At 34.8% G+C, this 15,367-nt stretch overlaps 1 non-coding gene across 1 annotated transcript; it reads right to left on the bottom strand.

The window, feature by feature from the left end:
* Positions 1-1,078: 1,078 nt before the first annotated feature.
* Positions 1,079-1,182, bottom strand: LOC126023642 (U6 spliceosomal RNA). Its single transcript, XR_007500747.1, has one exon. It is a non-coding gene; the product is annotated as a U6 spliceosomal RNA (small nuclear RNA).
* Positions 1,183-15,367: the final 14,185 nt, after the last annotated feature.

A 15,367-nucleotide genomic window follows, 5' to 3' on the forward strand; every position in this document is an offset into this window, starting at 1 on the left:
GCATCAGAAAATTGTTATAGGTAACAATTGCTAAAGACCACAACACCAAGGAATATGATGGAATTGAAGGGTTTATTTTTAATGTTATAATTTCATTTCACAGTCATCATTCTGCTCAGGATCTTAATTTAGATTTATTATTTTACTTTTATTTTTAATTTTTTCAGCCACACCCAGTGATGCTCATGGGTTACTCCTGGCTATGTCCTCTCTGGGGGGACCATATGGGATGCCCGAGGATCAAACCTTGGTCCATCCTAGGCTAGTGTGCACAAGGCAGGCGTCTTACCACTTGCGCCACTTCTCCGGCCCCAATTTAGACTTTCTTTAGCACTTCTAATCTCTCTCCCTCTCTTAATTCATAAGAGAACAATATTTTAGTTACATTGTAAACTCAGGAGATAATTTACATTTCCAACTATTCATGATATAAAGCCAAGCATGCCATCTATCCAAGATGAAAACAAATCGCGACTTTTTTTTGCTTTACTTTGAGTAGAAATGGATGTGAAATATATTTGAAAATATATACCAGATAAATTTATATGCAAATATAAATATGAATATATAAAATAGAAATATTAAAAATATAAGCAAAAAATAAATATGGATATGTTATTTTTTATTCATATATCTTACAGGTGAGATCATAATATTTTTACTAAGATATGACAAGAAGTTAAAATAATGGTCATAATTATTTCTTTCTATTTGTATTAAAAGCAAAAGATAGCGCAATACATCATAGTTTAAATTTGTTTATTTTCCAACTGATACCCATAAATTTCCCCACCATAAGCTTTTAGATCTTCTCTTTGTGTGTGAATGAAAATAAAAATGAGAAATAAATTATTACACAGGGGTACACTAAATATGGGACAGGAAAATAAGGTCAAAAGATTTTCATGGGAAAAAAACAGATGGTTTCAGTTAAAACCCCAATCCTGAACCACAAGTTATTTTAGCTCCACCACACAAGTTTTTATTGAGAATACTCTTTTTGGCATTAAAGTGAGTAGCACTCATCTTAAGTCTTTCAGATGCACTTCTTTTTCTCTTTTTTTTTCTCTTTTTATTTTTTAATATGAAACACTTCACAAATTTGCGTGTCATCCTTGCACAGGGACCATGCTAATCTCTGTATTGTTCCAATTTTAGTATATGTGCTGCCAAAGCCAGCACTCAGATGCACTTTTTAAGGTTCATGAGAATATTCAATAGAAAACTATAATGAAATAGTATTATATCAAATGTTTATAGGACAAATTTAAGAAAGCCATTTATGTATTTCTTGATTCTTTAGTCATTCTCAATTAATTTTTAACAGTTTATTTTGAATTATAATGTACACCTTCAGCTTTTCCCACTTTCCTTGAAAGTTAATATTGTGTCACTTCATATAAGATGCAGAATTGATTTTAATCCTTCCTTCAATATTGAATCATTCATTATATCTTTATACTTTATAAAATCTCAATAAGCTACAAGTTTACATATATTTACATAAATTAAGAATTTAAAAAACATATTTTTCAAGATCTTTTCTATGTGCTTTAATTCCTTCCCAAGAATCTTTTTCTATCTGCCAATATTTTTTCTGTTTCTAGTTTTCTTTACTCACTTTTAGCATATGTATGTGAGCAATCAATTTTTCTATTCTCTCTTTATGAGAATATCTATTTTACTATTTTCTAAATTATGCTTGATATGTCATCTTGACAAGAATTCTTAGGATTTAAGTTTTATTCTTTCCAGTATATAAGTATACAATACCTTATAACCATCAGACAGAAATTAATGAAAATTAGTGTATAATGTGCTATTATTTTTCCTGATTCCTCAACTGCCTTCTCAAGTTTTAATTTTCAGCCGATTTTTTAGATATAATTCTCCATGTTTTTATTCTTTTTAAATTCATGAGCATTTTCAAATAAAATTATCTTTTATCAAATTGGTGAACATTTTCTTAAAAATATTCTGCCCATCGTTTTTATTCTCTTTTTCTGGAACTCTAATTAACACATACTATATGCTTTTATTTAATTCCACAACTCCTTGAACTTTTGTTCTTTTGAATATCCTCAATTGCATAATTGATACAGTACTAGCATATATTATTGGCTCATTTAGTCATTCATTTTTATCAGATCTATTTTTCCTATTATAATTTAATTTGATGTTTCATTATGTAGTTTATATAATATTCTTACACTTAGTTTTAATTTCTCTATTGAATTTTATGTGTTTATTTTTTTGGTGTATTTTCTTTCTTTTATTGTGCAGAGCTTTTATTACACATAGCTTTTGCTGTGGCCAAAAACAGAAATAATGAATAAATTAATGAATAAATAAATGATCTTTAATTGAACTAGGTGGATCTTGGGATTTATTCCTGAAATTACTCCTGGAAGATTCATGAAACCATATGGTATGCCAGGACTTGAATCTGGGTTGACTACTTGCAAGGCAAGCACTCTACCCACTGTCCTATCATTCTGACTGCTTTATACTTTGCCAATTATTCAGTGGCTTGGCCTTGGTTGATTATCTTTTCTCTTGAGATAGGCTCACACTTTTTCAAATATGTAAACATAAAACAACCTTTCATCATTTGTAGGCACAGTGAATAATTTGAAGATGTTTACTGTTGTTCTTCCATCAAGAAATGAATTGTGAAAAATTAATTTCCACAAGAAATCAATTGTGTTCCTCCCCAGTGGATGTTCTTTGAGTGGAAATTAAATTATCAGTTTTTATCCTTTTATTCTCAGTTGGACTGTTTTGTGTGTATCCTACAAATATATGGTTCAGGATTTCATCCAAAATTAGGGAAGCATTTATATGCAGAAATATATAAAAATGCCCATTCGTGCCCTGCCATTTCATTAAAGATTTCATAAAATGTAAAAAAAAAAAAAGAAAAGAAATATATAAAAATGGAACTTCTCTTTTCCAGTTCTAGCCTTTGCAGTTTTTCTGCTTCACTTTTCTGACAACTATGATTTCCCTCATTTATGTTTTCTTACTTTTCAAATCAGGAAGATTTCAGCCACCTGTTAAGTGGAATATGCTCTCATTTATCCAACTGTCAATGTTTTTTCACAATTATTAGATTATTCATCATTCTTCAATACTCTAAAGAAACATAAATGTTTTAGGGTCAGGAAAATAGGTCCAAGGAAAAAAACGTATGCATTGCATTCATGAAGCCCCAAACACATAGTTCTATAGGGTGTGGCCCTAGTGGATGCCAGGTAGCATTGTTACAACCCTAGACATATGCACGGTGAGACTCACAACAGGCAATATATCTCCCACAGTAGTCGCTGGATACTGAAGATGTCTTTTATTGTTTTTATAGCTATAACTATAAAATGTAATTAGGCTAGTCCAGTATGAAGTTACCTGTCTATACCAAAAGTCAAACTCAGATTTATAAAATATAAATAAAGATTTCTATTTATTTCATCTTTTCCCCTTCCTCTTTATTAGAAAAGCTTTCTTGACAGAACTAAACTTTAAAGAATCTAGTTTGAGAATTTGTGAGGATATTGATCTTTGCCATTGCATTTTAAAATGCAGTTTTCTCAGTTATGAGGTAAATGACTAAAAATACTGAGGTGTCTGGACAGATTTCAAAGGTCAGGAAATATTGTCATGCAATTCTAAATACATTAATGAGACCTCAAATGATAGACACAAATGATGGATGTGTGGTAAAAAAAAAAATGAACCAGACAGAATTTGGCCAGAATTTAAACCCAGTTTAATCACTCCAATGGCCATCTACTTGACCACCCAAGCTAAAACAAGGAAGAAAATGTGAATGAAAGTTCCACACTTCATGCAGAACATGAAGGGAAGAAGAGAAACCAGCACAATTTTTTTTAAGAAACATGAGGAATAATTAAAAAAAAAATAGTTACACTAGACAATGTTGCTACTAGGTGTGACACTAGGAAGTGGTGTTGTCCAGTCATAAAAGCTACTTTTTAAAAAGATTTCAGTAGCGCTTATGTCAGTAAACTCTGCAGATGAGTGAGATCATCCAGTGCTTCTCCTGTTCTGGCTGAATAGATTTGCTTACAAGACCTTTACCTTGAATTTCAATTCTGATTATCAAACCCTTAGGAACAGTGGGTGGCTTGGTGGGAGGATGGGGAGATGTTGACTAAATCAGCAGTGCTTTGGCCACTGGTGAAGGGTTGTACAGAATACAGGGTGGGAGGAGGGCTCAGCAATTGTACATCAATGCCCTCTGCTTTGACACTATAATAAAATAGAAAAAAAGAAGTCCTATGACTCAATGAATAAATAAGATTTGTAACTTGTAAGAGAAAAATGGAAATCTCATTAGAGAGACATGGGCAAGAACATTAACGATGGTAGACTAAGAATAGGAAGGTTCATTACTAAATCTATTTAAATAAGGATTCTTTCTCTTCTATGTCATTTTATAATGAAGGGTAGCCCCTGCTTACAATTTGGAAAGCCAGATCCAATGGTTAACCGTCTACCAGTGTCTTAATAATAGTAATGCCAAAAACAGTCCTAGCAACATCTTTAGATAAATAGAATTTGTTTCTCAGTAGAAAAATACTTTCTGGCTCCCTCTTTACATATCTACTCTGTTGTGGAGCCATTGGCATATTAAAGATCCCATTGACGTGGGTTGAGAAAAACAACCAACTGATCAACCCAAACAAGTGTTTGCATGAAGTAATAATTTACATTCTGCATAAGCAAGGTAAGTGCATTCTCTCTGGGATGGCAGATAGGGAAACTGCAGAATTGTTTAGATAGAAAGGCCTGACAAGGAAGAACTCATTAAAGCCTCTGGAGAAAGGCTGACAGCTGAAGAGCTGTGGACTCTGTCAAAGGCCTTGAAAAGGATTCTTGTTTTTGAATTCGAATTTCCTGAACCACCAGCAGGATACCAGGAGCACATTGTTTGCTTGCTTGCTTGCTTGCTTGCTTGCTTGCTTGCTTGCTTGCTTGCTTGCTTGCTTCCTTGCTTCCTTGCTTCCTTGCTTGCTTATTTCCTCACCCTTCCTCCAGTGCTAACAGAATCTTCCTGAAACCTCAACTATCTTGAAAACTTCTTGGCTTCAGCATGTATGCTCACGCATAAACTGGAATCTGGGTTCTCAACTACCTTGAAAACTTCTTGGCTTCAGCATGTATGCTCACCCATAAACTGGAATCTGGGTTCTCAACTACCTTGAAAACTTCTTGGCTTCAGCATGTATACTCACCCATAAACTGGAATCTGGGTTCTCAGAAATCTCTTTATTTGTTCTCACTCTTATTCTGCCTAATTAATTCTTGGCCCTGCTTTGAAAATGCAGTTACTAAGCATGCATGTGTGTGTAGGTTTGTGTGTGTGTGTGTGTGTGTGAGAGAGAGAGAGAGAGAGAGAGAACTGAGAGAGAGAGAACTGAGAGAGAGAGAACTGAGAGAGGAGAGAGAGAAATTGTGTGTGTAAAACACAGAGAGATCGATGAGCTTTGTCTTTCAGAGGAACAAAACTGGGAAGGAAAAGAGTACAAGGCTTGAAAAAGAAAAACTAAGTCCAAAGATTGCTGCACATCTATTCAATTTGGGTTACATACTTTAATGGTTTGCTTGTCAGATTTCTTCTCCTTAGTCAGGGCATAGTCTAATTTTCTAGTTTGGAATCAGAACCTAATTCAAGATGTGCACATGATAGTCCTCAACAGGGATACTCCTAGACTTCATATCTCTTTAGTTTTGGTATCTGACCTTTTCTTCTGTCTTCCTCCTTGACTCCCACATGCTTACTTAAAATATTTCCCTCACAGTCAAGTTATTTGCCACAATAAACTACACTTGCAGTTCTATATTTCCTGAGAGTTTATACCAGCATATGACTGAGGTAGGAAGAACCGTGTTAATAAATAATTTATCTTTTATGTAATAAATGCTAACATCTTCCATAAACATAAACTGAAAGTTGACATTAACTATAATAATAACTATCCTCATTGTACAGAGGACATAACTAATTTCCATTTCTGGCTCAATGTAAATAGTAAGAGCAAAATTTAGATTGCTACTTTCAGTTTTGTTTCTCAAGTCTTTTCATTGTTTTAGTCATTCTACTAGATTGTTCATCTTGATTTCAAATCAAATATACCCACCTTTGGTTAGTTGTTGTAGTTTCCCTTAAAATATAGGATATTTAGGATTCTGTCTCCAAGATTCAGAGTAGATCAATAATCCTTCCTAGGTAACTCTATCACCACTGAATTAATTCCTTCAATAAAATCAATAAAACTTTGTCTCGGTTTTGTTGTGGTTACATTGCATTATTTTCTGCCATTTCCTTGGCATATGATTTGGTTGAAAGACAGATGAATTGGAAATAAGAATACTCATTTTCACTTTATAGGTGAAAAATTGGGTCATAGATAAATCATGTGTAGACATAACTATAAGAAAGGTCTACTTGTCAACAAAGCTACTTAAGGATAGATCTAGAGTTTTGGACCACACCTAATAAATCTATTGACTCGAATTGCCCAAAATAGCTATTTTCTGTGCAATCTTTCCCACACAAAGAAAGAACCACCAGTGTACTTCAAAATATTCTAACCTCATAAAAACTCCTTTCTTTTTTATATCAGTAATAGTTTTTACTAAAATAGATGATATATTCAAAGGTTTTAGATTTAGATAGAATGCCTATTTTCTCAGAACTGTAAATAAGAGCACCATGCTAGATTAAAGAAAATTGTAGGATTACAGGATTACAAAAAATAGGTAGCAATCTGCATTCACAATCACTGGCTATACCTAAAGAAACAAGAAACAAAAGAAACAGAGAAAAACTAGACCTTTAAAAAAGGAGTTTTTCAGACACTAACTATGGAGATAAAATCTCTATAATAGCAAGGCAGACTATCAACAGATAGAATAATCAATAGGCATTGGGACTTCCAAAAGTTGAATCCAGCAGCCAAAGAACAAGAATAAAAGAAATGAGGCATTAGGATAATTAAGGCATGAGTAGGACAATGAAAAACAGAAAGGACAGCTGAAGTGACTATGCAGGCTTTAAGGTGTTTGCTTTGCACTGCATAGATCCCTCAGACATCTCCAAGAGCAATTAAACACAGACAGAGCCATGAGAAGTTCTTAAGCACTACTATAACCTATCTCCATCTCTTCCCCTCACCATCCCACCAAAAAATTATTCTAGAGGGACAAGCAGAAAATCACTAATAATCCCACTATCAAAATTACCCTTTTAGGGTAGGAGATGCTTAAAAAGGATGCTTTGCATGTCCATAGCCCCCAGTTCAATCTCTGACACCACATGGTTCCCAAGCATGTAAGATCTTGGGGGAAAAAAGCAAAATATAGCAACAACAATAATAAAACAGTAGATAGCTTGTGTTTTTCTACAAAATGAAATGCACATCTAGTTTATATCTTCTAGATATAAACAAAATAAAATGCATTCATATAATCACCAAGTCATAAGTATAAGAGTGTTCATGCAGCTTTATGTAAGAGCCAATAACTACAAATCCATCAAATGTTTCTCCATAGACTAGAAGACAACACAGAAACAATAAAAACCAAGCCACGAATAAATATAACTTAAATGGATCTCACAGATATAATGCAAAGTGGAAACAAAAAATGACACAGTATTCACAATGTAGTACATGGTAAATGAGTCAATTTGTAAGAAGCTTTAAAATAGATAAAACCAAGCAATTGTGAGGCAAGTCAGAATCAAGTTTCCAATTCACTGTGCAGGGGAAGAGCTGCCAAGCTAGGTGATGGCTGGAAAGGACCAGGGAGGAGTCTGTGGGTACAGGTTCCATTTAAAATATTATTGAGCTGAAAAGTGAACTTTGCTCCACTCCAAGCTAGTTTTCTATATCTCCAGAAGCAACAATAATTCCCACCATGATGAAAAATTAGAATCACTTCTGTAATTAGATTGCAGGATAATAAAACCAAGTGATAGATAGTCAGAAAACATCTCTTCCAGTCTACAAACTGGATATTGCTCACTAAAAACAAATAAACTACAACAACAAAAAACACAGACTATCAAAAAAGCAAATGACAAGCAAAACAAAAATCTTTAATTGCAGAAGATATTTGGGCAGACTCCAACTTCCAGAGTCATCAGAAAGACAGAGATAATATTTTCAGGAGGACCTGGCTGACTCAAATCATGCCTGGTGGGCTAATGACTGTATCAGGCTGGCTTAGAGCACTCTTCTAAAAGGTTACCATTTCACAGAGAGTTCAAGCTTTGAGAACCGTGACAGGTAATCCATATTTAGGGAAAGCAGCCAGAGAAATATTGCAAGACTGACTTTTCAAACATACCGTATTTTCCAGCGTATAAGATGACTTTTGAAACAAAAAAAAGTCAACCGAAAACCCGAGATCGTCTTATACGCCGAGTATATCCCGAAAAATGTTTCGATATGCCGCTAAACAAAATTTGTCTGAATATTGCCACAAAATGAATTTTCCAACTCGATCCTGTATCAATCACTGCAAGGCTGCTAGAACCGCCTCTCTAACTCAGCCAATCCAAGCAGGCTTTTTATGCATGCAAATTAGACAATATTCTGGACCCAAATCTACACTGTCAAAAGCCTGCTCAGATTGGCCAGAGTCAGAGAGGAAGTCTATTACAGTATATATAACCTTTGAACCTTTGCTTGTTGTGATTGGCTCACTGTGGTACATACAGTTGCAGCACAGGAACGTTCTGTCTGATACAGCGAATATAGGCCTAAACCTATGCTTTAACTGCAAAATTAGGGGGTCGTCTTATACGCCCAGCTGTCTTATACGCCGGAAAATATGGTAATTTTTTTCCAGGTAAATTGGGTAGATCAGAGAATTAAGTGAAATTATACAAATACTTCTGGCTTGCTACTTAACTCATTTTCTAGTAGGTGCATATTCAATGCAAACATTATTCATGTTTTTAAGGAGTATCTCCAAATGCATGTATTTTAGTATCCTGACCCAAAGATAAAAATTTAACAGGTATCTTTGTTAACTGCCATCTCCGTGAAACTGAATTTAACAGTTAAAAAGAAAGTCACATCTTGAGAATAAGTTACCCTTTCCCCAAGAATGGTATCAATCTTTTGAAACACTAGTGCTCCTTATTTTAAATTGCTTTCCTGTGGTATTTTACTGAAAAACAAAAGAACATTATAAAAAATTGAAGCATGTGAGAAAAAAAGCAAGTGATAGTAAAATATTGAAGTAAAGATTTTTATTATTTTGAAATAGCAATGCACAATGGTATAATATAATATTCAGGTATGTTTTACTAAGAATCAACAAGTGACTAGACTGCATTATGTTCAGCAATGAAAGTATAATTTTATCCAAAAAGCAAAAAAATGTATTTATGTAGTTAGTTTACAGGGAATATTGCCAGAGGTTCTTGGAGTTCAGTGATGCTCATTCAGAGAGCCCAGGGTGCTGTGCATATTGGGAACTTAACTCAAGGCCTTATGCATATTATGTGTTTCTGCATGAGCTATTGACCTAATTTGGGTGAAGCCAAATTTTATGCAGGCTCTCAATTGAAGAGGAATGAATAATAATTTATGCATGATTTTCATAATACATGAATATAGGACTTTACAGACTCACAATAAACAGCATTTTCTTGACCTATTTTCACTTTATTTCTAACTTTATTCCCCCACACACACCCATCTCTTCAAATGCATATGGTAATCCCCAGGAGTCAACTCATCCTATGGTGATATTCATGCATTCCACAAATAATTCTGCAAGACCATATGTCATTCACCATTTTCCTCCTTTCCTACCTCGCTCAATCTGGGCATGTCTCCTGTTGGGCACTTGCTGTTCTGTAGATCATTGAAGTTTTCACTGCAAACAGTGTTTTTTGGTGCTGAATGATGAACTGAATGCTTTACTACTGATGGATTTGTGTTCTTTAAATAGCAGAGATTTTAGTAAACTGTAGTTTATTTTACCTTTTAATTAAACAGAAAATAAATAGGAAAGAGTATCATATAGATTCTTAAATAATAATTGAACATGTCTCCAGTGTATTAACCACTTAGCTTATAAGATAAGACATTCTGATGATTTTCAGTCCATTTTTAATTTAGTATCATAGTTTACAATAGTCCTGATATTATTTTATACCTGAAATGCTAATGAAAGATTCGGACGTCCTAATCTAGCTGCCCGACGCAGAGAAATGAAGAGGCTGATGAGTTCCAGCAAATGCTTTGAAAAGTGCTTTAATACTGACCATTCGGAATGGCCAGGGTCAGTGGATTCCCAGAATAGGACCGGAACCAAAGACCGCGTGGTTCCCTAGTCACCCCCTTATATAGGATGGGAAGTGGGAGGGGAAGGAGAGTCCTTGAGGGCTGGACTTCCGCTATGGTAACACGAATTATTGGTGAGGTAGGGGTAGAGGTGGGGCCGAGGCAGTGACGACTTCCTTAAGGGTGGGGCCAAGATAGTGACTTCCCTTAAGGGTGGGGCCAAAGTAGTGATGACTTCCCTAAGGGCGGGACACCCGCCAAGGTTGGTGGGGGGGGGCTGATTTCCCTTTTCACTGCTATATCATACCCCCACCAAAGTGCCAAGAAGAAATGTAATTCCCATCAAAATTTATATGTAATTCTTCAAGGATGTACAAAAAATGCATCTAATATATATATATATATATGGAAGTATAAATCTTCCATAATAACTAAAACAATTCTGAGTAAAATAGTATGCTAGGCATTGTGTCAGACTTTAATTTTTACTTACTACAAAGTACTAATAATTAATAGGACAAAAACAAACATTCAGATCAATGTAATAGAATTCAAAGTTTAAAAAGTAAAACCCTCAGATACATGAACAGTAAATGTATGATAAAGGGATAAGTTGCACAAAATGGAACACAGAGAGTTTCTCAACAAACAATGCTGAGAAAACTAGATAGCAGCTATCTGCACAATATATAGATCTCTGGCTCACAACAAATACACAGGCTAATTCTAATTAATTTATTATGATTTAAAAGCTCTCGATATCAAAACTATTTAAAACTATACGGGGGACAAACATAATTTTACTCTCTGCAAAACTGACCTCATACGTGTCTTCAGTGACATAATTTTACTGGCAAATAATACAAAAGCAGAAATTAACAAGTGGGACCACATATAACTAAAAAGCTATTGACACGACAAAAGAAATGAGGCCTAAAATGAAAAGGAATACATTTATTGGGTGAAAAATCTTTGAAAAACTAAACTTAAAACCAAGACACACTCTGAGGTATATTGATTTTCAAAGTAAAACAGAAGGTCTAATTTTTTTTTGTGGGGGTGGGAAAAAACTGATCAATAAAAAGGTACTTTTGACTCCAGTCATATGACTCAACTGTAGATTACATACTTAGAATATCAAAGGCTATATTTTAATATGATAGCACTGGGTCCTGTGCAAACCCAGGAGTAGCTCTCATCTTCAAGTGCCACCAGATTTGACACCTATTTAAACTAATAACAAATAAACAATATTAATTACATTAGATCTAGAGAGATATTCCAACTAGAACAGCTGAGCAGGTGGTGGAAAAGCTTACCCTCAGCATAGACCCCAATAGAGCCATGACTTACGAACCAGCATTCAGTGCAATATGGTACTTTAGTGCTAAGTCTAAAAAGCTGGGAGAAAGGAGTAATGTTTGTGGGAGACACTCTGGACAGTGTCCAGGGGTCAGTGTCATATCTGACTTTGCTGAGAGATATAGAATGCCAGGAATCAGACAAGTAGTATCACATTTGCAAGGCCTACTTTTATTACTTGGATCACATCTCGAGACCCTAAGCCAAATATATTAGGAGAAGCTAGAATGAACCCATGTTTTCTACAAGTCTCCAAACAGAAACCAAAATAGAAGCAAATGCTTTCCAGTGAAAAGTTACTTTAATAAATGCACATAAGTATCAGACATTTAAATAGTGATCTTTAAAATCAAAATTAAAGAATTCACGTTCAGGAAAGGCAGATATAAAATGAATGAGCATCAACTGGAACAAAAACCAATATTTAACAACACATTCCCTTTCAAGGACTGTAGATACTGGAGTGTTTGGCACAGAATATTAAATAAATACATGTTGAATATTCTAAGAAATCAAAGTAATAGAAAACAATAAGAATCATCTATTTAAGGATCTATACTTAGAGTATGTATTCTTGTTTCATTGTATTAATTCTTTAGGAACATTTAAATATTTTTATTTCCATTCAGCAGACTTGATTATTATATTCTTTATTATATGCCTGCAGGCATTTCTAAACAGTTCCATTAAGTTCTCTTTTTTCAATCTTGTTTTCTAAGTAGAATCTTTGGTCACATGTTTTCATTTTAAATTATGTTGCTTTTTCTTGCTTTTCCTTGTCCTGACTCAAATTACTCCCAGTCTTAGAGTTTTCCCAAAGAAAACTTAAGATATTTTGTTGGGCCCGGAGAGATAGCACAGTGGCGTTTGCCTTGCAAGCAGCCGATCCAGGACCAAAGGTGGTTGGTTCGAATCCCGGTGTCCCATATGGTCCCCCGTGACTGCCAGGAGCTATTTCTGAGCAGACAGCCAGGAGTAACCCCTGAGCACCGCCGGGTGTGGCCCAAAAACAAAACAAAACAAAAAAAAAAAAAAAACAAAAAAAAAGATATTTTGTTGTTTTCTCCATCAAATGTTCACAACATAGTATTATAAATATTCTTTTGGGGGGGCATGGGGTCACACCTGGCAGTGCTCAGTGGCTACTCCTTACTCTATGCTCAGAAATCACCCCCAGCAGGCTCGGGGAACCATATGAGATGCTGGGATTTGAACCATCGTCCTTTTGCTTGCAAGGCAAAAGCTCTATCTCTATATTATCTCTCCGGCCCCTATAAATATTCTTTTATGATTTCTCTCATTTACTTTATTTTAATTTCTCCTATTATTATTTTTCAAACTTAATCCTTTGAAATATGTTCCAGGTATTAGGTTACCAATTCATACCGTGCTTGGTGATGACAGGTCTGCAAACAGTTCTCCTATGTCAGAAATCCTACTGTACACTCTCTGCAAAGAGCCTCCGAAAGGAGAGAATGATTGACAAAAGGAGGGCCTTTCTCCCTAATGTCTTCCTGCCTTTCACTTTTTTTCTGATATTATCCCGCAAATACTGGGATAAAAGCCCTCGGCACACAGCTCACTGAGAGACGATGAAGTCCACTAGCTTCACCATTACCTTTCCAGGCATAGGTACCAATTCAATAATACCTCCTTCTCACGAACCAGATAGGACCATTCTGGACTTTATAAAGTGCCACCATTAGCTGCACAGCTTTCCCCTCCCCTTGCAGAGATTAGTGCCTCATACTGTCAGTACTTCCTCCAAGTCACTGACTCACCAGCATCAGCCAGACAGATGGTACCTTCTCCAGAACTCTGAATCATAACTCTAAAGTCCTTTCCATAAACCATTTCAGTGCTCATAACTTTCAGCTCTTCTCTTTGTTCTCTGTCGTTCAGAGATTTTCTTTCTGTAATGCTTTATCCTAATGTTCTCTTTCTTCTTTTTCTAGAACTTCATCTTTTTAAAGTTTCTCTATAGTAATTTTTCTCTGAAATGCCTATCTGATTTTTTTAACCTGAGCTAACTCAAATTAATATAAATAATTGGTTTAATTTCTTATTCTTTCCATTATAAATATTTCAGAATGATGTTCAAGTCTTTACCATTCCATCCTTGTCATAACTGTGTAGAAAGGAAAAAAAAATCAGGAAATTATGTATCCCAGGGTGATCTTTGTATATGAGTATGGAATAGTCTCTTTCTCTAAATTCCATATTTCTGGGTGAAAGGCAACAGGCCTGGTATAACATTCAAGTTAATTGTAGGTGGGTCCTGCTATTTCTGATAGCTTTATCAGCTGAAATAATCAATAGGAGCTTCTAGAGGTTTTGGAGATTGTTGGTGGCTTCACTGAAAGCCCCTGAGTACTTAAACCTTACATTTGCCTTTTTTCCCCTTTATTACATTTATGTAGGTACTACTTAGAACACACTAAGAAATTCTTAAGTTTTACCAATTATTTCCTCTAAAATTGAGTCACACTGGGGCAAATGAATGACATCAATTTTGCTGTTTCTTTACTTATGAGTGGACTTATATCAGTGAAAGGAATTCCAAATAGTTGTTGATAATAAATTCTACTGCATATCTAAATTGATGTTGAGCATCTAAAATTGTCTTAAAATAAAATAATGAGTTTAATCTTTGATATCACATAGGCTTACTAAAATAAATAGCTACTTGAAGCCCTTTATTAATTTTTGTGACATTCTATGATTATATTTATATTTTTATTAAGGCACTGTTATTTACAAAGTTATTTATAGTTGTGTATTAGACATACAATGTTCCAGCACCAAACCCACCACCAGTGTCTACCACCTTCCAACAATGTTCCCAGGTTCCTTTCCATAATTCCCCCTCCCAACAGACCAACTTGACAAGAATCTTTATAGGTTTGGCTGTTAAAATCTGGGTTTCATGATTTCAGCAGTGTTGTTTATTTCATGTTTATTTCATGTATGTCCTTCCTGAATTTATGTATTTGAGCAATGTATTTGAATCTCCTCAACTCCTTCTCTACCCTCCATTATTTTTCATTTGTCTTTCTCCACCACCTCCCTGTATTAAGCAGTGGTTCTAAAGTGAAACCAGTGATCAGAAAAATGAAACTGGTGATTTTTAATATGTTGATGCTTGAGTCATTTACTTTAGTACTCTGCCTAGAGTGACTTTCTGATATCTAAATATGTTTTAAAATGTTCCAAGCAAGTATGTTTTTAATATATAGTCACTGTGAAATGACAGAGTTATTCCTGATTGGATAGTGAAAGCAACAAGATCAAAGAAGGAAAATCACATGCCCTGTGATCTATAGCAGATTTACCAAAGGAAACTTCCTCAGATCAGAAAAGAGAGAAGTGGGATATAGTGGGAAAAGCTCGGCTTTGTTTTAAAACCACATATGTATCACCTTGGAAATGATCTCATGATCTTGTTTTTTATTAATATTAATTTTTATACCTCACATTTTCTTTGTTGATCTCAGTACTAAAATGCATTAGTCACAAGAGTGTTTTAGGAGGTAGGAGTTAAAAACATAACAACACAAAACAAAATAAATATTCTTCCTGCCTGACATCATCTTCCCAAACAAGGATTTCTTATTTTGTACATGATGTCCCTGACTCTGCTTAGTTCAGAACGATGATAATGATAGGCTTGTGCAATCAAC

The sequence above is a fragment of the Suncus etruscus genome, chromosome 11, assembly GCF_024139225.1.
Source record: "Suncus etruscus isolate mSunEtr1 chromosome 11, mSunEtr1.pri.cur, whole genome shotgun sequence".
NCBI classification, from domain to species: domain Eukaryota; kingdom Metazoa; phylum Chordata; class Mammalia; order Eulipotyphla; family Soricidae; genus Suncus; species Suncus etruscus.